The 25,337-nt window shown below is 38.4% G+C and overlaps 1 protein-coding gene and 1 long non-coding RNA gene across 9 annotated transcripts in view; one reads left to right on the top strand and one right to left on the bottom strand.

Annotated features, from left to right (window-relative positions):
* C15H5orf58 (chromosome 15 C5orf58 homolog) overlaps positions 1–25,337 on the bottom strand; it is a 72,974-nt gene that overhangs the window by 33,064 nt on the left and 14,573 nt on the right. For 4 of the 8 annotated variants that reach the window (XR_015276620.1, XM_086851406.1, XM_086851405.1 and 1 more), the window contains exons 3-4: positions 3,713–3,777; positions 1,587–1,649 (exon numbers count right to left, since the gene is read on the bottom strand). The gene's annotated coding sequence lies outside the window, so the exon portion shown is untranslated. Of the gene's footprint in view, positions 1–1,586; positions 1,650–3,712; positions 3,778–22,013; positions 22,198–25,337 lie in introns of all 8 variants that reach the window. The other 4 variants (XR_015276621.1, XM_086851408.1, XM_086851407.1 and 1 more) reach the window with 2 other exon arrangements.
* Positions 3,234–14,312, top strand: LOC111935733 (uncharacterized). Its single transcript, XR_002867840.2, has 3 exons — positions 3,234–3,295; positions 4,848–8,232; positions 10,693–14,312. It is a non-coding gene; the product is annotated as an uncharacterized LOC111935733 (long non-coding RNA).

Genomic DNA, 25,337 nt, shown 5'->3' with positions numbered 1-25,337 from the left:
TTCAAATTTCGGTTTAAAAGCTCCCTAAATTTGATTTTACTTGGCTGCAAATAGGCAACCTGAAAATGAGCAAGTAAAATATTACAGCTGATGCATAAAAAATTTAGATTTCCAGCTACCAATGCACTTCAGTCTAAAGTGAAGCTCAATTGTGAGTCACTGCAGCATTCCCACCTCGTCTCTGTAGAGCTGCCCGATTAATGAATCTGTCACAGGTAACCCAGGGGCTACAGGATACAGCAGCTGGGGAGTGACATAAAGTCACTTTAAATAAAGCTCTGCACACCTGTCAGATAGTTAAAATCTTTGGAAAGTGCAAACAGTTCATGATGTGAAGGGCAAGTTGCTTAATAGGCCTAGGAAGAAGCCATTCCATTGTTTTCAGAAGGAATTAAATCTGAGTAACATGATTATTGACAATTAGCAGTTCCAGTGCTCCTGCTGGTTTGTCTGAGCCTTGATGGTGTCACCAGTATATGGAAGCACTTTGGACCAGACTGTTTAGGTGTTCACTGAACTGCATTCACTCCAACACATTCATGAAGATAGCTGTGCAAGCAGTGAGATTTTGGTCTTTTCCAAAGAGTAGGAGGAGAAAAAGAAAAGCTTTGGTCATTAAAATGACAGATTTCCCAAGCAGGCAGTTAGAACAATGAAAAACAAGGCACATTTTGTAACAACCCATATGCAAACAAAACATTTTGTCTCAAAAACTGGTGACTACTAAAACTAATGTGTGGACATTTTTTCCAAATTGGAGTTTGTGCTGCAAGGAGAGCAAAACCATCAGCCTTAAGGAACTTTGAGGTGGAGCAAGGTTGTTAGCAGGAACATACCAGTAAAATGCTGTTGAGGAGCTGAAGTCTGATCTCACATTTTCCCCACCTTATATTATCTCCAGGGTTTTGGCCAGTACAGACCTAGGCTACTGTATGTTTCTCCAGATTAACATCCTCCTGAGAACTTGAATCACAGAATGGTTTGGGTTGGAAGGGACCTTAAAGATCATCTTGTTCCACTCCCCTGCCATGGGCAGGGACACCTTCCACTGTCCCAGGTTGCTCCAAGCCCTGTCCAACCTGGCCTTGGACACTTCCAGGGTTGGGGCAGCCACAGCTGCTCTGGGCACCCTGTGCCAGGGCCTGCCCACCCTCACAGGGAAAAAAATTTTTCTCAAATTTCATAAGTTTCTGGAAAATGTGGTGATTTTATTTTTCTGCTACAATTTCTCCCTTTCCTTATGATGTTTCCTGGTTGGTTTTCCTATGGTTTTTGTAATGATATTTGACAAGGACTTTATAAGGACTTACTTCTCTTGTTTGTCTTATTAAATAAATTTGAGATTTGGGGTTTGCTCTGAAGACTATTTTAATTTTAATTTTAAAAAAATTTAAAATTAAAATTTTAAATTAACCAAAGTGAAACTTCAGTAGTTAGACACAGCAGAATTCAGAGATACTTGCCCAGACATCAGCTGGAAAACAAACATTGACTTTACTTCTTCAAGCATTTAAAATATTCACATTTTTCTAACCATTTTGGTTTGAAATGAAGAAGATGCAATAATTCAACCACTGTTCTCTTACCTCTGTCAACCTGAGCAGATAGTTTAGGGCTTGGTGAGGAGGGGAGCAGGCAGTTGTGTGACCCTGCAGTGACAATGCAGAAGCAATGTCAGACAGTTTCTTTGCCACAGCTTCTAACACACCTCGTGCCTGGCTGCAGAGCTCTCCCTTCCCCACTCTGACTTTGCTATGATGATGAAACACCACCACAACTTATCCAGCTGGATTTTTTTTTTGCTGGATTTCTTATCCAGGCTAAGATTTCTTTGCTGCCTACTCTACCAACACTGACAAGCTGGGATAGGAAAAAAGGCCATGTCTTGGATGGATATAATTTCTTCTTCAAATGTCATTATGGTTTGTTTCCTTCTGCTGTAACCTTCTGGTGTGGTCACAGGTGAATTGACAACAGGGCAGAACTGGAACAAGTGACTTTTAAATCTTCTCAAACAGTCACAATTTCATAGGGCTCAGCCTGTAAGACAGACTGGGTGAGGAAGCAGAAGACTGTGGCTGCTTTATAAAAGAAAAAATAAAATATTTATGAGATCTTTTTTTCTTCACCATTCTTAGCATTATGGGAGGCTAAATCTGGATTTCTGACACCCTCACAATTTGGGATGTTCAGATAAGGAATCTCTATTCACTGTAGCAGGAACCCTCCATACTCTGCACTCAGGAAGCTCTTCCATGGCTTCAAGGTTAGAGCAAGCTTTACAGCTGATTTCTGAGGTGTGTTCTGATCCAGGGTGCACTGCAGAAGTACCATCACAAACCAGTTCAAGGGGATGCTGCTAATGTGATTAAGGCACAGTAAGTGGGTGGCTGTTACACTGATTTTTCTTCAACCATTTCAGTTTCAAGGAACACATGAAAGAGAATGCTAATTTTGTTGTTGGTGCTGTTTGCTGTTATAGCTCTCTGTACTACATAAACTCAAAGGAATGAAAATGTGCTGTACACTTTTCTCATGCTCAACTCTTTCCAAATCCCAGAGGACATTTAAAAGAAGACTTCAAAAATTGCAGGAGGAGATCTGTTGTTTCTCAACTATTTCCTCATCTCATATGCTCAGAAACATAACCTGATGTGAATTTGCGATGCATTTCAATTTGGGAACTCTTACTCATCAGGAGTTATTGTGGCAGCCCAGTTTCTGCCTGTGCCTCCTCAGGAAGACTGATTTTTTTCCCATTGAAAATGGATTGCCTGGGATAAATACCTGACTTTTAGTCTGTAGGCAGGGAAGGTCAATAACAACCTTTATAGAATCTCTCCATAAAAGGTGACAATAAATAAGTCTTTAACCTCTAATCTATATTAACAGACTACCTTTATTTATTGTTTGAGTTGTGCAGAGACAAAGGTAATCCAAAAGGAGCAGTCACAATAGCAGGTAATGACCTTCTTTTACAAGAATGAGCAAAACCCATTTCACTTCAGCATCATGCACAGGGCTATTTTGCAAAGAAACACTGTGTGTTAGTTGTTGAAACTTTTTCATGCATTCCCCGAAACAAACTACACTATTCTGAATATTTTCTTCTCTGTGCAGTAAATAAAGTCTTTCATGTTGACAATGCTAATATTATATTTTAAACTATATTTGCATTTGTGTTTTTTGTCATTTTTTATTGCATTTTATAAATCCCAGAGCAAAGACCCACTAAGCTCACTCTGAGAAAGCCTCGTTTCTTGGGATAGCATCATGCAGTGACACAGGTGATCAGGTGGGATTTCAGTGAGGGTTACTGGCTGGATCTGTGGGACCTTATTTCAACCAGAACTGTGGATAGAAGCTTGGAGTACCAGGAAGATTAATTTTAATTAGTTTTTAAAAAGGAATGATTTCATATGAATGATTTGCAATGGTAAATATTCATAACGCAACATAATCTTAATATATTTCAGTCCAATTAGTGCATTAAGCTATTAGATAATTGTAGAAGAGATGGGAAGGGGGAGCCAGAAAATAATTTTATTAGTACTTGTAATTCTGGGATATAACAGGGCCACTATGGCATTTGAGGGTAGAATGAGAAATTACTAGTAAACATTAATTTTAAGTTATGCACATGTTGTGTTCTATCTAATAAATATTTTCTAAGGTATGAAAAAATACATATAATTAAGTGGTTTTTACTTACTTTTACATTTCAGTAATGCACAAGACAAGTAGCTGGAAAATGCTCTTCAACATTAAATCACGTACCTGGAAATAAGAAGCTAATTTTTAGTTACAGGAAAATATCTGCTCACTATTTAATTTGTTCTTAAAATATGCCCTCTTGGTTTAAGAACACCTTAAAAGATAATTCAATTCTTTTTTTCGTCTCTCTTTTCACTAAATGAAAGAATCAATTTCTAGATGATTTTTAAAGATTTTTTCCTTCCTCTTCCTACTTTATGAAGCCGTTTGTAACATCAAATGGCAAAAATCTCTCACATGAAGAAGCTGAGGTGGCAGGTGAAGGATTATTAGAGTTATAATTATGAGAGGGGTTTGTGAAAGCACTCAGTGTAACTGAATGTAAATTCTAGGGCAGTTTGCCTTGTCTTAGTGTAGGAAATATGAAAAGGAAGCCACAACAGTTCTGAGAATGCAAGATTTTAATTTTCTTTTCAGTTACTGAAGGAGTTTGAGACCAGTTCTGTAAATGTACAGAACGTGTTTTTTTGACTTATTCTGATTAATAAGAAATTGCAACAGAACTGCTCAGAACTGTGGGAAAGCTCAGTGGCAATTTTTGAAAAAAGACCTTGGAAACATATTGGCCTTCTAAAATAGAAACATCCAAAGCTGCCAGTCTTATTTTCCTCCATTTTTGGCTTTGCAATCGAGGTTTGTGATTCTCCTGTTTTCATTATGTGCAGTATTGTGTGGATCCATTCTAATAAATTCCGTTACTTGGAACAATGAGATGGAGCATGATTCAAATCCTGAATTAAATGCAAATCTAGCAGCAGAAAAATGGATTTAGTGGTATGATAAGATTTGTAATACAAATATATTGCATTAAATATAAAGTTTAATTAAATAGAAGAATATTGTAAGGACTGCCTTTCAAACTAGCATTGTATCTGTGACTAAACGTGTGCAGTCTGAGAACAGTGTGGAAATTACATGCTGGTGCCTTTGGAAGCAACATATAATATATATTTTTGCTTAATTTTGGACAAATGGTCTGTGTCTGCAGAAGACATCTTTTCTTCAGGGTCATCAATGCTGGTTTTGATACCAAAAGTATTCAAAAATTTAACTTTGTGAATGAAATTGTGAAGTCTCTCCCAAACAGATTTACCGCAGGACCATTGCATTATTTCTTTGAACTTCAAAACAGAAGAAGAACGGATTTCAAATCATATCAGCAGCCAGATAAGTACAATCTTAATTGCAATATTGATATGGAACAACTTTAGAGCTTTATGGCTGTATAGTCCTTTGTACTAACGTGTGGATCAGAGTAACACACAAAGAAGTTGGGCTACAAACCCAGGACAATATTCCTACATTTCTGCTCAGGAATGAACCTTAGTTGCAAGGGAAGAAAAAATGATGTTGCTATTTTCCTATTCTTTTAATGGGGAAAGGGCTTTTTTTTGTTTTGTTTGCTTTTTGTGAGAAATACTACTTTGTACATACACAAGGGAATTCAAATAATGAATTAATGTTTAGAAACATGCAAGACCATTGCGATTTCTTTGCTTTGCAAGTAAATAAATGTCATAGGTACAGAAAATGTAGCCCTGAGGAAACAAGTGTCCCATTTTCATTATGCCAAACAACTTTCTTGACAAGGGGACAACATTTTCTGAACAACATTTTGGCAATAGAATGCTTTAAAAGGCATTTTATAAGGCTACACAATCCAAACTATTTACTTTTCTTAAGTGAAGTATTTGTAGCAACTAGGAAGTAAGGGAACAGGAGGGAAAAGTTTCTTCCTGTTGTTTCACTGATGGTGAGGGAAAGTGAGTGCAGGCACATTTGAGTTGCTGTGATTGCACACAAACAGCACCTGCCTCCATTTGCCACAGCCATATGAGAATTGGAGACAAAACTAGAATTGCTCAATGTTTTCAGAATCCAGAACAACAGGTCATGACTAAATACTGCCCTCCTCTAATTTAAACTTAAGGAGAGCCACATACTTGGATTGAAGTGTAAATTCAAATTTTTGAATTTAGCTTGTCTTCTAAGTAATTCTGGCAAATGTATTTTCTTTAATGACTCTTCTCAAGCAGAAATAGATACTGAAATTAAAAGTGACTCATGGAGTCCTAAGGAAGGCAAGATTCTGCTTATATTTTAAAATTAATTTGAAAATTTCTAAATATCAGTGACATTTTTGAAAGTGCTGAAGAGTTCTGCTGTGGGATATAAAAGTGACTATCTTGCTTTTAGCTCATCTGTCTTTCAAAGATATGTATCTGAAACTTTGGATAAATATGCAGACCCTAAGATAGACAAAATACTGATAACTGTCAAGGATTAGGCCATGCAAAACTAAACATGATTTTCTTTGAAGGTCATTCAAATTTTAATGTTGCAGGTATATAATATGACTCATTTCTTTATTTGAAATTAATTAAAATATTTAATATATTCAGCATACATCACCAGAAAAGTCATCTACTCTTTGGATAGATGGGGTTCTCTTGTCATACAAGAAATGTTAATAATATTGATCCTAAAAAGAAATAGTTTCAAAAATAAAACAATTGAAATTTGAAAATAAATGTGTTCAGGTTTCTACTTACATGCTGCAGTACTTCCTAATCACATAACAGTGTCACTCCTGCACACAACAAGCCATCAACTATTTTTATTTTACCCTAAGCCTTTACACAAAGTATTAATTTACTTTGCAGCATAATGGAACCAGTTCTGCTGTCAGCACAGAGAGCTGCTGTGCACTGCATCAGAAAGAGAGATGACAGAAATTCCAGCAGCAGCAGAATTTAAATGTCTCGCCTGTAATTTTGCTCAGTAGCATCTTTGTACATCTGACATGTGAAATATGTCTTTAGCTTTTGAGACAACAAATGACATTTGGTTTTGCTAAGAAGGCTTAGCAAAGGAAAGGCACATTCGAAATGTCATTTGTGTTACCACAGAGGTGTCATCTGAAAATGAGCCTAAATATCTTTGGAATATCTTATTACTTGGAAATTTTTCCAAAAATACCATTAAACAATTCAATTTTTTTCCTTCTAGAAATGCAGACAAGTGGACCTAGTTTTATGCATTTATTTCTCCACTATTTTTTACCCCAGCCCTCCCAATTCAGTTGTCTTGGAAAATGCCAAAACATGAACTGATTTCTGAGAAGACTATGAAGAGCACAGCAAAACCTGAGCACATTTCTATCCCATTTCATTACAGTATCTAGTGTATTTTGAACTTCCAAAAGTTAAACATCCTGTGGGCACATGAGAATAGGTTTAAATAGGTTTTATTTAAAACGACCAGTTTTGCAGAATTAAAAACATAAACATAGTTGTTTGGAAAGACTAAAAGGCCTTTTCCTTTTAGTCTTTCCAAACATTTTCATTTTTTCATTTATCAATGTGATAATAAGATTTCCTTAAAAACAGATGAACTTCAAATGTCCTTATCATTAGCATGCTGGTATTTTCCAGTATTTGTATTTGCTGGCAACCTTTTTGTCCTTCCAGGAGAGAGCACTTATACTTATTTACACAAAATAAAGCCAGCTTCTCTTTGTAAGTTCAATATTTTGGGCAAGCAGTAATATACCAGTCTTCTAGCCAGTCTTAGCAGGAAATAGTCCTAGTGCTGATCACAATGAGATGACTCGTGGTCTCAGCTCATTTTGAGAAGTTTAGTAAACATGTTATCTCTAGCACAGGGCTGATGTAATGTTTATAAGTTCAGTCTGTCCTTTTTGCCATTGTTGGTGATACTCTTGTTACCAAAACAGCCTAAAAGTCTTTTCTTCATCATAACCTTCTGAAGGTCACATAGAGATGATGTTTCATCATGATCTAATATTTGAAACACATTTTTAAAGAGAAATCTTCCATGCTGTCAAAACACCTCCCTGAATTTAAAACTTTAATTCTTATAATAAAGCTTGAACAACTTGATACTGCAGACAGCTTTTAATTCATCACCTGATGTCTATGTAAGTAAAATCCATTTTGTCTAGATGATGAATAAGGTGGGTTATCTGTATGACTGAAAATGTTTACTTAACATTATGGTTAGATGAGCATCTATATTTGTTAACATAAGGATCAATACATGTCCCTCAGGACACTTGAGCTGACATAATCACAGAGGAAAAACTTTAAGTATAAAGTAGAAAGAAAGAGAAAAAACTCTGCAGCCTGGATAACCTGTTCTGTAGAGGTTCTGAAAAGGCAGCAGGTTTGTTAATACTCTTTTTACACTCAACATATTTTCCATTTCAAACTATCTTTAGAGTGTTTGAATTGTGACTATGATCACATCACACACACTTTTCTCCCTTTAATTTCTAGGCTTGTAGCCTATCAGTTTAAATGAACTCAGTGTAATCCTGGCACTCCAGGCTGCAGTGACTCCATCACCTCTGTGCTCATGTGTCACCATCTGGAACCTCACTAGAAATGCTGCCATGGAAAATCAACCCAGCTCCTCAATCCTGAGCCGTGTCAGGAGGTATCATTTAATTTGTGTTCCTTTAATCCTTCTGCACCTCAAGTAAGAAGTTATAACTGAATGTGCACATCAGGAAGATCTGATGGCTAAGGAAGTATAATTTTTAGTAATTTTTGGAATAAACCAACACTTTTAAATTTTGCAGCATTATACATGTATAGAATATTTATTATATGGAAACTCACTACTGCTCTCATGCCTCAGTGGAGCAGGGATGAGTAAGAAGTCATAGGACAAGTTCTGTATTCAAGATCTCAGCAACTTCTTTAATTACCTCCATAGACAGAAACTTCTTTCCAAAACAAACTTCCTTGGATTGTGCAAATGTCTTTGGTTTTTTCCTACCTTTTGCCTGTGATTAAGGTCCTCAGGAATTTCCTTCAGTACTTCACTAGGAAGGTGCCCATGACACTTTAAGGGAGAGCATCCAACACCTTTTATTTGCTATGTACATCATCTTTTATCATTTTTGCCTCAGCTGCTTCAAAAGTTGGGGTTTCAGGTCTATGTGTAAACCAACAGAACTCAGCTCTGTGTGTGATATCTGAAAGGGCCAGAGCTGTGCCACTTCAGAAGCACTGAACATGCAGTAAGAGAATGAACCAAGTAAACAAAATAGTCCATTGCCAAGAAACAGAAAATGAGGTGATAAATTGTATAACTTACTATTATTAATTACACTTATCTAAGTATTACTCTACCAGCATAAAACATCTTATCTTAAACAAAGCCATAAAAACAGTTGCATAAGAAGTTTCAGTAATGCAATACTGGCTGCTTTCAAGCCTACAATGTCTATAGACATTTCTGCCAATTAGATCACCCAAATATGTGACAAGCCCAGATAATCTGCTAAAGTCACATTACATTTTCTTTTCAGTTGCATACATCGTTGCAGAAGTAGCACTGAAAATTGGAATTTTGCTTTCACAGAATCACTATATAACATTTCAGCAAAAAACATATTTGGCTCTATTAAAATCAACTCTCTTTTTGTTTACTCTTATCGGATTCTGTGACAGAAATAACAGGTTACTAGTAAATAATGCAACAATACTGCATATTATTTGTTTCCTATTCTGATAGGTTTCTCAAGTGTGAAAGAGATTTTAGATCTGCACTCTGGAGTACAAGGGTGAATATACAAGTTTTTGATTAAATCGTATTTTAGTGACAATTTTTTTTAATAATATTTTGCCTCCATCTTATTCAGTCTCAGCTCAGGATAAAGAGTGTCCTGACAATGACCATGTGCCCACTCTGAACCAGCAGTAAGTGTTGCTCCTGAAGGTCATTTCCTGCTTCTTCACAGTTTGGTACCAACCTTGTTTAGCCTGAAATCACATAGTGCTGGCGTTCAGGGCTTCAAGCAAATTGAATGAACCGAGTCATTGAGCTGAATGTTTTGTGCAATTTCATCTTTTTAGAGTTTAAAAATAAGTGTAATAAGTAAAACAGCCCAGTTTGCAGATGCTGAGTTCACAGCTGCTGATTTTGTTTACTGATGCACAGTCCTACTCCACACAAAAATTTGAACTTTCCTGTCTTAAGACTGCAACACATTGGTTAAGGGAAACAAAGTACAGGGGAGGTTAGAACAGAAGAGCTGAAAATAAAATAAATAAACAAGATACTCTACAGCTCCTCCTAAATCTGTGCTTAGGCTCATGCCAGACATGTTTCACCAGGATATCAGCAGACATTGATATTCAGTGTGCATGAGCAATGTTCCCATTTAATGTTAATTTTTCAAGAAAGGAAAACCAGGAACTTCCTATGAACTTCTGAAAAAGTATAAAGCTCGTATGAAATGTGCCTGAATCTCAACACCTCAACAACAGCTTTTGCATGTGAACTTTTGCACTGAGCAAGTTTTCCCTCGGTGTCCACAGAAAATCTGAAAAGTGCTGTTTTACACTGCTCCAGAGGTTATAGAAAATGCCAGCAAGAGCACACTTGACTTACAAAGTCACACATCAACATGTCTGTGTATACATTGCCTCAAAGGAATCCCTGGAGAACTGAGCTGCCACTGAAATATAACATATAGAACAGGCATTTTAAAAAATGCCTCTTTTTTACCAGTTGTCATCATGTCCTTAGTTCTGAGAGTCCCCACATAAATTTTGCTTATTTCTTCATGTAAAGGCTGTGGGCTGTAGCAGACATGCAGACATGGCACTTGGGAACATGATTTAGTGGTGGCCTTGGCAGTGCTTGGTTAGTGGCTGGACTCAGTGATCTTGGAGGTATTTTCCAACATAAACTGTTCTATGATTCTTTTTATCTGTTACTCCCCTCTCTAGTAAATAGACCTTTAAAAAGGGAATATATGAGAGCAACATCACAGGAGAAATGAGCTCCAGCTGAACACAATTCTCTATTCAGTATTTATTTTACTATAACTATGCACCAATAACCTAAGGCACAAGGACACATGTTAATATTTTCAATTTGCAGGTCTCTAAGAAGGCTGGAATAACACAAGTGAAAAGATCCTTCCAACATAGTGAGCAAGAACTGAAAGGCAGGAAAGCTGCTGAAGAGTCACATGGCCTTGAGGAACAAGGCAAAGCTATTCTGCATTAGAGAAAGGAAAGAGGTTGAACTCTGTTAAGTTCTTGCCACAAAAAAAACACCAACAAAACATTTGTTAAAAACAACAGTGTCAGTAAAAAGGATCAATTTGCAAGAAGTTTATGCTTTTTGTTCCAGCAGACCTGCTTTTAAAAATATTTTAAAATACATTATTCCATACTTGAAATCAAACTTAGTCAAGCTCATGAGGTCTTTTTGTTTTGTTTTGTGTTTTTTTTGGGTTTCTCCCTTGCTAAATGCCTTACAAAGTATGATTACATACTTTACATAATTTACAGCTTACAAAGGCTGATCTACAGGAAACAAACATTTGATCACTTAAAAATAAATGTTCATCTTTCTATCAGACAATTGGTAAAAAACTTTTTCACAGTCAGTTATAAACAGTTTGTTTTTTTACTTGGATTTTTGCTTCTATTTAGTGGTGTTTATTCATTCTATGTGCCCATTTTTATAGAAGGAACAAAAGACTACTTGAAAATCTGTGTAAGGAAGTACAATATGGGGGGGGTGTCTGAAAATTTTGCATATAAAAAGACATGCCAAGGAGTATTTATATCTACTCTTGAAAAAAATAATGGGCTATTGCCTGTTTTTCAGGAATTTTAGAAGGTATCAGAAAAGGATATTGAATTCCTTTTTCTATGATATTAAGAATAAATATTTCTTCTATATTTAGTAACGCTACTCCCTGCAGTGGGCATGGTTTTGAGGTTCATTGGCATTGCTCACTCCATGGTTATTTGCTCAGTGAAGTACAATTCCCAGTTTCTAGTCAAGGCAGGCAGACTGGAGATGACTTCAGGAGCCCCTGATTCCTGTTTGAGCAGCTGGAATGGAAAGTTCTCGTGCACAGGGAGCACTGACTGTGGCATTGCTATGGCAGGTGCCAGGCATTCCCACCTCGCTGCCAGCCAGGAGCTCTGCCAACCTCAGCACCCTGGGACAGAAGCTCCTCCAGCCACTGCCTCTGAAGCCTCAGCTGGGGCTTGAAAGGGACTCTTGAGGACAGGCAGCAAATATTCTAAAACTATATGAAAAAACAGAAACCCTTGCCTCTGGTCCAGACAGTAGAAGCTCTGTTGAACTTTCTAGCATCAGAAATCACTCCCAGCACACCTCTGCTTCTGTATGATCCCCTTGGACTAGCACAGGCAGGGGGGAGCAGGAGGAGAGAGGACAGATGGCTAAAATGTCTTCTTGTATCCCATCAGTCCAAGCCTTACAGTGGCACACCACCACATGGGGCCTGAACCAGCTCCTTCTTCTTTTGTTCCAGTCTGTTTGTCTCTGATGAACACACTGTACTTTAAATTGATTCCCAGAACAATGAATAAAAAATGAGCAATTAGGCAACCTACTTCCCCCTAACCTTATTCCCACCATTGTCCATCTGGTCTCATGCTAAACAATTCATTTAAGAGGGGCTCTTGCTCACTGCCACTCCAGTAACTTTCCTTTTTAATGTCACCTCCCTCCCCAACTATCAGAGGCAATTTCTGCCAGTGTCTCCCTCCTCTGTGCTTATACTTTGCATGTCCTTCACAGCACTTGTTCTAACCACCTGCATTCCTATCTTGCCAACATAGACACATTTAGTTCTCTTAAAGCAAACATTTCAAATGAGACACTGCAGAAGGGAGAAATCACGAGGCAGCCAGAGCTCTGCAGTACAGACAGGTTGGATCAGTCACTGTGTACTCACCACTCTGGAGCAGCAGGACCATGACTGTGTCATGCAAGACAGCTGCTCAATACCAGAGCACTGGAAACAGGATTCTTCCTATTCTGCAAATTAGATCTCTGTTCAAATCTAAATAGAGCAATGTTTGTAAGAAAGTAACCCTATTTCTACTCCCAGCCATTGGTTCTTCTGCACATGATCCTCTAAACCTTTTGTGGAGTTAGGGTTGAGAAATTAAGTCATTTGCAATGGCCATTGCATGGCAAATTCCTTTTGGAATCCAAAACACGAAAATGACTTTGAAATGCTCATGTCTAAGCTGTTTATTTCCATAAGAAACAAATTTTCATTAAAATGTTATTCTCTTTTCAGTAACTACATAAAACCCCCCAAGCTGTTATGTACCCTCAAGAGGGCAGCATGGTATTTCAAAATTCACCTTACAAAGGGGATTATACCTTAGCATAAAAGAAGGCTCTAATGAGAGCATGGAATTGGTGTGGCTGTAAACGTTAATTATAAAAAAATTAGGCAAAAAAGAAGGTAAGTCTGTGACAGGGCCATTTGCTCACCTGTCCATTGCTGCTGCTCATGCAGCACCACAGGGATCACAGAAGCAGCTGATGCAGGACTGCAGTTTCCATGCCAGTTCTTGCTTAACCAATACCAGCTGTGAGCAATCTATTCAAAATTGTGGTGGCATTGTGTATAGGGCAAAGAGCAGCCAAGCTCTGTGATAATAAAATTTGTGCCTGTGAGTGGTAATGTGCCTTCCAATGGTATAGAGAAATTAAGGATTTAAGGAACACTGACTACAAGGTGATCCCATGAGTTACTGAGTATGGTTGACTTTCACGGCACTACATAATTCTGTCCTTCCATGAAAGTATTGTTTCATCATAGAAATTTTTTTCCCCCCCTCTTATATAAAAATTCCAGTGTGGATCTATTCTTCACCAATTTTTATCTTCTGATTCTTGTGTCAACATTATCAGTTAGCTTTTACACTGCTTATGTTTGGTTAAATTAAACTTGTTTCTGTCTTTCATGCTGTGAAAAAAATCTTCCAATTCTTGATCATTTTAGTAAAAATTCTCTCTGCCTGTTCCCATTTAAATCTTGCCTGAGCAAAGATTCCAGGTGAACAATCACTGCCACTGTCCTTAATATCTCTTCAAGTATTTCTATTGGAAATTCATCATGTCACCACGTGCTTTTTTGAGCACTGATGACTTAGGGATGGCAATGGTAGCATGTATTTGGAAGACTTGGAGAAGGACCAAGCTTGGGAATAAGCTGCAGGTACAGGCTCAGATTCTGCCATCACTGCAGCAGACCAAGACAAACAAGATTGTATCTCCCATACCTCATTTTAGAGTGGTGATAATATCCACCACTGTCTACCTGGTACCAGAGCATTACAACTCTATAGAAATATAATACCATACATATTAACTGGATACTTTTCAGCTTGCTCAAGTAGTGCCTCTGCTGTAATTCCCTCAGTAATGTCCAAGGTCAGCTAAGTGCTTTGATACCGGTATATCACTACATAACCCATAGCACATCATGTATTAGGAGAATTTCTTTGCCCAACTGAATTTTCCAAAACCAAACTTCTCTCATTCCAGAAGAGTGCTTACTTGAATTATGCCTTAAATTGGTGGGATTATTTTCATCATAAATCCTGTGTACTAAGGAGAAAATTTCTAACAGCACTTCTACAACTACTGCTACTTAATACCCTTCTACCATCCAAGTGTAGTACATTGAAAAATAAAAATTAATTTCTTCCTGATTTTCTGCAGGGTGTTTTTTTGTTGTTATTTTTGGGGTTGTTTCTGAGAAAGCATTTGACCTGAAACACAAAGGACTACTGTCATCAGTCAAGTGCCCAGTGATTGCACAATGGAATAATCTGAAACTTTTTTCATATGGTCAGGATCTTATACATGATATCCATCCCAAATGTATCAAATCTTCCCTGGTTATTTGTGTTCAGCACAGTGTGTTTTGACCCAGCAGGGAATCATCTATGGCTGGACAAAGCCAATCCTGATGGGGACGCTGAGATGGCATCAAACCCCTGCAGTGTTGGCTCAGCAGGAGCTGGGCAAGTGCTAAACCCCTGGCAGAGAGCAGAGCCCTGCTCCTGTGTGCATCCTTGGTGAGCTGGGTTTGGTGCCCTGCCAGCCTGAATCCCACTACAGACAATGTGTTTGTGATGTGGGGGAGGTAAGCAGTGCTACAGGGGAAGACAAGCTGACACCACACTCATTGGCTGTGTGCTCACATCTAGCAATCAATTTTCCCTCTCTCTGAGAACATGAAATGACACCCTGTGAAACACAACATCCACGGTATCATTGCACAGCATCCTAAACAGGGACACAGGTCATCCAGTCCTTGGCCTAGGAGCTCGGTGAGCCTGGATGCCAATTCCAACTGTCTTGACACTCAGAGCTCCAGAAAACACAGAATTTGAGAAAGGACTCAAAGTGAAAGACATTCTATCTCATGCATGTGGTGCAGTTCAGCACCTAACACAAAGGAAAATGCAATAACAAGTTCCTTTCTCCTGTTCCTTGTTCACCAGACTGTTTGCAGGATCATTTCATCTCTCAGAATCTATCAAACCTTCTTCTCTAAGCAGGAATTTATTCTGCTCTCCTAAAGTTTATTGGAGAAAGCTGTTGTAATTCTGCATTTCAAATAATAATCCAACTAGATACTCTTAATTTTATGAGGTTTCTACACATTTAATAAGTGATTTGATGAGAAATAAAGCAAACACAAAAAAGCTTTTAGAATGAATCACCTTAGAGCTGAAAAAAGATAAAAGACACCTGACTTAAAAAAGGAACAATATTTTCATGACTGACCTATACAAGTGGGCTCTGAAATGACATAATTTCTAGGAATTTATAGGTAGCCCTTCTGCATGCCTAGATCACTGATTCATTCTGGTACTGTTTAATGCTCCTGCTTCTTGTAATGTGTGGACTGTGCAGATGCAACCTACAGCCTTGTTGACATTTAGCTGACTCCTCTCAGATTTTGATGGGTTTCCTTGCACTCTCCCATCTATGGATTAGTTCTCACAGTTTTTTTTTATCTAGCTGAGAAAGGAAAGAAGGAAAAATGACAGACTGTGACTCTTCAGAAGAAATCCCTAACTCAGACCTGCAGCACTTGAACAGCTCTTCTGATATGGCTCCATACAGGAATGGGAAACTTCAGCTGGAAAAGCTTCTTTTTTTCTAGCTGATCTTTGTGTTTCATTGTCCCAGGTACACAGCATTATTCAGCTACACAAAGGAGGTACAAATGGTACCATTTGCATATGTGCAGTTACGTTATGGTAGTGAAAAACCACGAGGGTAGCATTACTCAGTACCAGCCACTGTCATCATCATTTATCTTGTTGAGAAGCTGCTCACTGTGAGCTTAGTCCTGCACTTCTCTCACTCCCCAAACTCCTCCTGACTCAGATTCAGTAACCATTTTTTTGTTTTGTTTTGACACTTGCCAGGGGGCAAAGCTTAAAACTGTATCCTCTGGTAAGAAATGGCAGAAAGAGACTGCTCTAGTCATGTTTCCCTCCATCCCAGCACAGGTGCTGTACGGAGGTTACTGTTTCCTGACTGGAGACACTCTCAGCCTTCCCAGCTGCAGAACACAAAGTTCCTTCTCCTCAGTATGTGCTGTTCCAAACCTGCACTGGAAGTAGAGCAAAGCCAAACCAGCCTGTTGTTTTCAATCCAAGTGTCTGGATTCCACAGCCATTTTCCCCCTCCTACTCCAAACCCCAAGTTCTACTGACTGCACTCTTCTCTGAAAAACATTAAGTAATAATCCAGCAACAACAACAAAAAAAAAGGAGATTTCCACACTTAAGGCAGATATACAATGACTTCCTTTATATATATATATATATATATATATATATATATATACAAAAATATGTTCTGATCTGAGAGCTCAGCTAAGTAATTCAGTGGTGCCTACTGAATTCTGTTAGCCTCCTTGGCATTACTATTGGATAAATTAACTCAAACAGAAGGCTTATATATGATGAAAAAGATCTCTGGCTGGAGTGTGAAAGAGGTAATAAACAGTTTTGCACTCTGTCCTTCAAATACTGAAAGAAACATGGCAGCCCAAAACATTCCAATTGGAAGAGCACATTGGAAAAGGAGAAAAGTAGGCTCTGAAAGAAAGATCATAGGACAAAATAATACAGATTAACAAAAATTCTGTAGGAGTCCTGTTTCTTAACATGTGTTAAGATTTCTATCATTGCTGATGTTAATAATTGACATGAAGTACAGTGGGAGTTAGATAACAGCAGGAACGTTCAGGCCAGGACTCATTTCATTTTCCAGTAGTGTGAGGCACTGAGTAATGGGGAAATGCACAACCATGTCAGAGATGATCTTGCTTCACTGAATTACACCTTGAGGAATTTTATTCTGTCTAGAAAAAGATTCCTCCTTGTGTCATGCAACAGGATGTGTTCTTCAGAGAAGTGAAAAGAACAGGAAGCTAATTTTGTGTCCATGAAAGTGAGGAATTAATAGCAAAGCCTTAAGTCAGATATAAGCTGCATGGGTATTGTGCAAGCCTCATCACACAGCACTGCCATCTCACCCCAATTTATGATCTGGAACACAGGAACTTTTACAGCTTTTAGTTGGAACTGCAAGTTGTACCAAAGCATACAATGATTTTATAAATACAAGGGAAAGAGCTAAAAGCTCCAAATTCCTTTTGCTCTTTCACCTAGCTCAAGTGTAAGTTGGGCACATTCTGATGACACACTGCACCTCCAGACTCTGCAGATTACACTGCTGGTATTTGAGTTCAGGGTTTAAATACAGTCACTCCATATTCTCTGAACTCAGGATGTATGTGGAGGCCAAGATGAGCTTTCCAGCACAAGCAACTACAAATAAATGAGTAGGATCAACTTGAGCATGAGCTCTGTGATCACATGGGCAAGCCGTATTTTAATTTTCACCATCATATTCGACAGGAGTCCTCACACGGTGCCAGAAAATCTCAGCTCATGAGCTCAGTGTCCTCTGAGTGCAGCTTTCCAGCCCCCAGAATTCACCACAGAGAGGGAAATCAGGCTTTTGCTTATCTTTATACTGCCAGAGTCCTTGCTTTCAAGTTCATACCACCAAAAGCCAGCTCAAACCAGAGGTGAATCTACTTCATGATACAACAAACGGCTATCACTGTTATTTGTCCTGTATGTTCTTATCTCACAGTTTGCAATTAATCACCACCCTGGAAATCAAACACTAAGCTATTTGTACATTCTCTTTGAAAATACATTTCAATTTCCTTTTACTTGAACTGTCCTGTCCTTTGCCACACCTGCTGAGTGCATCAATCTGCACAGCACACGCTGGATATACCCGAGGAGTCTGATGACTCCCACGAGACAGAGAGAACATAATCACTATAGAGAGAACACAGGACTGAAAAGTGAGATGCAATTACATACAGAGGGATGTGTGTTCATTAGCAAATAACCACATTTGCATGGTGAAGATAGTTACAGTATATTGTGACTGAAGACCAGGTTCTGTTCTCAGAAACATGAAGTTCTCTTCAGTGTGTGACCATCTCAGCTACATGAGCACCAAGTCTGTATTAAACACCAAAATCCTGTGCAGGAAAACTGTAAATCTAATTCCATCTATTTAATATATAGAAACATTTTTTTGAGGCATGTTAGTTTAGCCCTTGTGAACTTCAAGTTTACCCTGTTCTAAGCTGTTGAAATCTATCTTGTTCTCCTCTGTCTGGAGGGATTTTGTACTTTGCAGAGAAGACAATTGGGAGAGGCTGATTTTACAGGAACTGCAGGGCACGTGGACTGGTCTCCTATCTAACATTTAGAGGGAAGATTTCCCTGATTTCAGCACAGCTCACAGGTACAGTTGAAGGTACAGCTTATTTCTCTGTACTGTCATTCAGCTTAGAGTACTTGGCTTTAGAAAAATTATCTTAGATTCCCAAAGCCATCTTTGTCCTAAATCTGTAACCTCCAGGGATGGGTGCCTTACCTCCCTCAGGTTTTGTACTTATTGGTTTTACCCCTGAATGTTTTGATGGGTTTGTATCTACTGGTTTTCCTCCTGAAATATTTTTGCCACTCAGTGAATTATTTTCACCATGAATGAACAATTTTGAATTTTGAAAATTCAAACAGATGGCTCTGAAGATTGCTAGGCTTCAGTGTGTCTGAAGGACAGCCACATAATTGCCTGGAATAGTCTCTGCTCATTTGTTTAAAATAGTATAATTTCTACATGAAAAATAATAAAGGCCTTGAGCAACTGGAAATGCTGAAAGCAATACTCCAATCACTGCACATCCTGAGGCTGAGTCAGTGAAGTTTTTGTCACAGATCAAACCCACATCCAGTCTGAGATCTCTTTGTGTGATCATTCTCAAGTGACAGTAAGGTTAAAAATAAAGTTACCTATTGTATTTCAGTCTTCTTTGTTGTGAGTAAGCTAAAAAAGCACACATTTACAGCCTTACTTTTATGCATTACTTGTATTAATTTGGTGTGAAACTTCTGAACCAATAGCTGTCTGAGCTGTGAGTCTGCTGAACCTGTGTTATGAAGAAAGGAAAATGAACTAATACTTTATTCAAAGTTTTCCTGGCAGTTTGTCTGTTCTGATGATTTAACTCGTATTTACACTGAAACAAACATGCAAGAAGATTGTAGCCTATGACTCCCAAGGGAGCAGCTATGGAATTTTTGCATTCTGCAAAATGTTATGGGTTGGCAACCTCTCCTGTGTGCTACACAGATCACTTCAATCCCCTGTGTTTATTCTATAAACAAGAAAGTGCTCTACACGGTTGTGCTAAAGAAAACAGCTGAAATCTAAAGCGGCTCAGTCCTGTTTAAACTGTTCCCAGACACACTCCCTACCACGCGGGTTTGTTTTCCATTGATTTGTTAATGAAAGCTGGCAGGAAATGCTACACTTCTACAGAGTATATTAATCATTGAAAGAAAACAGTATTTCTTCAGCTTTGGCAATTCCTGTACTCCACATAAATAAGGCCTCCTGCTTCCCTGTTAACCATGTACACAATGTAGGATCCCCTAAAGCATTTGGTTTCTTTGCAAGGGTGGATTTCTGTTCTAAGGCTGGATGCCTGGTGTGGATTCAATTAAGATCTGAAAACATCCCTGTGGCTCCTGATTCAGAATTCCACTTGTGGCAAGAAGCACAAACGCTGTGTGACTGGTGCTTGGATGCTTTTGAGAAACAGGAATGCAATCCTGGTGCTGCTGCTCATTTTCCCAGAATAGGGTAAGAGCAACATCAGCTCAACACGACTGATTTCTGTCATTTACAGCTACCCTCCAGCACTCACAGTGTGTGCTGAGTGCCTGTAAGGCACCAGGGAATTCCTTGTGCCACAAATGTCCTTCATAGGCTTTAGCACAGTCACTTTTTATCTTGTTGCAGGGTTACACGAGAAGGGTCTAATAGCAGAGCCTACCAGAGATAGAATTAGCCCTCAAACAGGCATCATCTTCTCCTCACTCCTAGTGTATGGGTTGTGTTCCTAGTGGTTCTCTTGAGGCAACTTTCACCCTTGAGAACAGGGTACCCTGCACACACTGCCCTGAGAGAAACTGCTTACAGCTCAATACTGCACCTGAAAGCTCCAAAAATTTAATTTCATTGCACTACTAATTTGTGCCATGCAGCACATGGCACTCTACTGTGGGGACCTCTGCCAAAGGGAGGATGTCACTGATTCAGTGAGGTAATGGGTCTTAATCCAGCATTAATAAATCACGTGTCCTCTATAGCAAAGCTGCATTATTGCAAATGATAATCACATTTAATAATGACATTTGTATTGTCATTCCCCACATTCAAGGCTTTGAGCACGTTTCCAAGGATAGAGAATAAATCAGAGGAATGCACTTCATGAACCTGTGGAGGCATCAATCCAAGGCTGAGGGAGTAATCAAGTACAAGCTATTTAAAAAACATTTCACTGATCAAATAACCCACTATTCACATACAGTTACTTTATCTCCTGTGATGGAAAAAATCCTTGAGGTCGATTAAATACAGTAGAGACATCGATGATGACTGTAATCATCATTTATTTCTATTATTTACACTTCAGCTTACACAGAAGGATGTACCTGTGTGGTGACCAAATCAATTGTACTGCAGAATTATGGACAATTATTGCTACCAGTTGAGCACAACAAAAGAGGGGAAAGGCAGTCCTTGGTGGGGGGTTTGCACATACTCAACTATGAACAACAAAATACCACCAAAATCTCTATAATACAGAATATTCTAGTGTCTTGATTTATGTATAACTTCTTTTTTTGCCTCTCAAAACCTCACTTCCTTAAATCAGTCCTAGGAGAAATCATTTGATTGCATGTCTTTATTAGTCTCTGGAATGAATTCAATGCAAATTTTAACTATAACAGGTAAATGAGTTTTACTCTGGCCTATTTGGGAGCAGTTTTATGCACATTTATTGACAATTTGGGTCTTTGCCCACTCGAGTACAGTAGCAGAGAGTATCCTGGGCTGAAAAAGGGCAGTGGGCTGACCCAGAACAGCACAGGACAGAGAAGTGCAAGCAGGAACATGACAGTTCCTACAGTACCTGCAGTAGGCACAAATTTCAGTTCCTCAGTTTAGACACCTTGGCAATAGAGTTCCTGACAGATGGAAAATGCAGTGCTTGATAATTATGTGCTTGGTCTATATCTCTCTCCAGCAGACATTGCATTTTTCAGCCTGAAACTGGTATTTCCTAGTAAGAACTAGACTAATCCAGCTTGGTATTTCCCTGAATTTTTGTGCAATCTCCAAGTTCATTATTCTTCAAGTTATCTTTTAGTTTTCCTCTGTCCTGCAGGTTCACCCTAAAGGTGAAAAGTTTATTGTGAACTGTATTTATAATATAAAAGATAGTGACAGTTGAAGCCCTTAGAATAAGAATTATTTCATTTTATTTCTCCTTTTGACATTAATGTTTTATGATTTGTGTGACTGCAAAGGAAGTATCCCAGATGAATATTGACAGAATACTGATTCTCTCTCTTTTTAGTTCCTGTGGTCTCTAGCACAAGAAAATAGCTAGAATAGCTAGAAACCATTTCCTTAACAATTTTTAAATGAATTTTGCCTCTTTTCCCACAGAAACCAAGCTGTTCCTGGTTTACTGTATGAAAGAAATTCCCTAAAATCAGATCACCAAAAAATCTGTTATTATTTGCCTAAATTATTATCTAAAAAGCTCAACAACTGTACTAGTGAAAAAGGATTAAGAATAACATTTTTTAAGCAATAACTTGTTTTTCTCACCTAAATAGATAAAAACTGTTGACAGAAAGGGAACAGTAGACTACAAAGAAAGAAGATGGAATGGAAAAAGGAAAATGAGATGATTTGTGATGTATTTAATGACCTACCATGACACATGTTTGTGAGCCTGTGAGCACAGAAGGTACATTTTACACACAGGGAACAAATAAATCCATTCTAGCCAATATAATTTATCCTCAGTCTTTACTTCTGTAATATCACTCTTTGATGTTGCCACAGCAGTAACACCCAGCTTCTGAGTGACATTTGAAAGCTTCTATACCATAATCCCTAGAAAACAAATTGAAACACCTCTCAATTTGCAATTAGAACATAGATCAAAATTAATTTTTATGTACAGAATGATACCAAAGGCCTGAATTTCTGCCATTTGCACCCACATTTTCACCATACAGTCTCACTTTTCCTGAACCTTTCCCCAAACATGGATGCTGGCATGGATTCAGAGGCTGCTTGTGTATAGATGGGTTAAGAGCAATGACTCAGCCTTTCTGATTTAACTAAAAAAGAAACAAACTTGTAAAAACAGTGATTTTCATTGTATCAGACAAGGTTATCCTAATAAAACACAATAGCTTTGTGATATCACTCAAGCCAATGACACCTAAATAACCACAGAGAGGTGCGATCTGTTCTTTGCCAGTTACTCGTTAACCAATCTTCATTAATCATAAAAAATGTTTTTACATGATTCTTGATTCTATAACTGCAATCTCCCAATCAGTGTTTTGCTCAGGTGGCCTTGGTCCAGCTACTATCCCTTCTTTTCTTGCTAAGATATTTTGCAATAGCAACTGATGAGTTGGAGGTTCCAGGCTGAGTTTACAGATGAAATCTCTTGCAATATAATCTCGATGTTTCTGGAGTTTTTTAATCTTCATGAGAAAATTTTTCATTTACCAATTAAGAAATAAAAATATCTTTTATATAATTTTCATCAGAATATTTCAGCAGTTCATTACCTTTGGGAATATATTTTATAATAATCTCTGGGGTAAATACAAAATGAAAACAAATGTAAAACTAATTAAATATATTTCATTTGTTGCAAGGACTGACAAACAGAACTGAACAAAACCAAAAATCAAATTCTACATAAAGCTGTTTCACTGCTTTTCAGACCTAATTCAAACTCATTTATATCATACCCAGAATAAATGGAAAAAATGTTAATAAAGAATGCAGGAATCAAAACTCATTGATTCAATGTTAATCCTGTGACTGCAGTACCATTGCATCAGTAGTCAGCATTCCAATTCTGTGCTAGGTTTCATTCCTTGCAGTCACATGACATTATTCAGAGCAGAACTTATCAACATAATTGATTTGTATCAATCACTAATCACCTTGCATTAATGCTGTTAATGAAGTTACAGTCAGGTGGTGATTTAAATAACACTGTGAGGCACAGCTTTCCTTAGAACTATTAAGAAAACCGGACTATCAGCTCAATTGTACTCCTCAAACCCAACACCTGAAGTGTAAAAGCCATGATCTGTTCCCCCAAACACTCCTTTTAGTCAAGAGCAGGAATTTCCAGAAGCTCAGACTCCAAGTTGCTTAAATATCTTTTATTTGGTGACCATGGCTTTCTGCTTGCTGCTCTTAACCTTGCAGCTAGGCACAGATAACGCGATGCTTATCTGACAGGCAGGAGGTCTGGCAAGCTGCTTTCCAGACTCAAAAACAAGCAGTCCTCTGTGGATTGGCCAGCAGGACACTGGGGAGCATAAAGCTGGCTTGGACCCTCCCTGTGTCCCAGTATATCAAGCTTTAAGCTTCATTGACTCCAGTATAGTGGCTTTAATCAAGATTTTTCATGCTTCAGAGAACAGTACAGCTGCTAAAGCTTCTTTAATAAGGGTTTTATAGCTGAGGAAGCTGAACAGGAATTAGCTGAAAAGAGATGACTTACTTCTGGCCTTATTAAGCAGCAATTTGCTATAAGTCAGGCTGCAACATTGTTTTGCTCTAACATGAAAGAGGAATGTTGGTTGAAGTGATTTAGTCAAGTCATTGATTCGCTTCCTGTCATGTCCTGCATTTTCTCTTGCAGTATCCTTCAAATTCAGGAAGCCCAGTGCGCTGTGCTAAGCCACAGGAGATTGTCCTACATTTCCAATTTCCCATCAGGTCAAGCAGATGCAGCCAGCCATCTTCCCAGGACTCAGTGGCAATATGGCCTTTATAAAGCTTATCTTTAGATTTCATAGCTTTGTTTATTAAATGAAATTAATTTCCTATTACCTAATTGAGCCCATGTTGGCAATGTTAACAGAGTATCCCAAGAAAGAAAGGCAGGTCTTGCAAAACAGACACAGCTTGGAATTTCAGTGAAGTGAATTGAAGATTCTTCAACAGAATATATTTTACCTTTGCAGACCAGTATTATTGCAGTAGATTAAAAAAAAATCCCTTATTGAGGATCAGTTTGTCCATTTTTAAGTGGCACATGTCTGGCCTTACCGTAATTCTCACAGTCCCATAGGAAAGATGATCAAGATTGAGGAAACACTGAGGATATGGGACATGAGACGGCCTCATGTGCACCTGCTCAAGGAGGTAAACCCTCTTATTCCTCCCACTAACCAGGACAAGGAGAAGCCCTTGCTGAAGCAGAACAGATAATTTTTTCCCAGAGTGGGACATTTTCACTCAGTGGTGGATGGGCCATGGGACAAAATTATGCAGAGGAGGCACATCCATGTGTTAAATCTTAAGGCACCTGGCTCCTGATGGAGAAGGACTGCCAAGCATTTTTTTTTTGCTAGCTTAAAGTTGCTTGATGTTCTCAGCTTTTGACCTTTGGGATTAGTCCCCTGCCAGAGGCACACCGCAGAACAGCACCAGAGTATTATCCTTTTTTACCTTCCCTTTTCTACTTTTCCCACACAAAGACAGATCAGGGATCAAGCTAAACAGATTATTTCCTGCTGGCACCCACAGCAAGGTAACAAATCCAACTATTCTACAGCAAATGTGTGCTCTGAAGATTCAGTAGTTTGGAACTGAGGAACTATGAAGAGGAGTTAGAATGTGCTGAATATATATGATAACCTACATTTCCATCTGCATCCTGTCTCAACTCTGAAAGGCTCATCTCCTCTCCACTGACCTCACAGGAGGGGAAGGGATCCTGTGAAATGCATGGAAGTGCAATACCATGTGCCATTCATCAGAATCTCACCACCAGCACCTGGAAGTTCATCACATCTCCTTTTTCCTCATGCACCATAGTCACTCTTACTATTTTCTTTGTAATTACCTCAAAGCTTTCATTCAGGCCACAAAGTTAAAAACCTCACAAAATCTGCTTATAATGAAAGTATATAAATCTTTCACTTGCAAACTGCTCATTAAGACTATTCCCACTGTTAGCAGAATCTACTGTTGGTGAATACTGGGTCAAA

This window comes from Cyanistes caeruleus, chromosome 15, assembly GCF_971803275.1.
Source record: "Cyanistes caeruleus chromosome 15, bCyaCae1.hap1.1, whole genome shotgun sequence".
Lineage (NCBI taxonomy): Eukaryota > Metazoa > Chordata > Aves > Passeriformes > Paridae > Cyanistes > Cyanistes caeruleus.
Note: the sequence above shows the minus strand (reverse complement) of the source record. Positions and strands in the feature narration are given on the sequence as shown.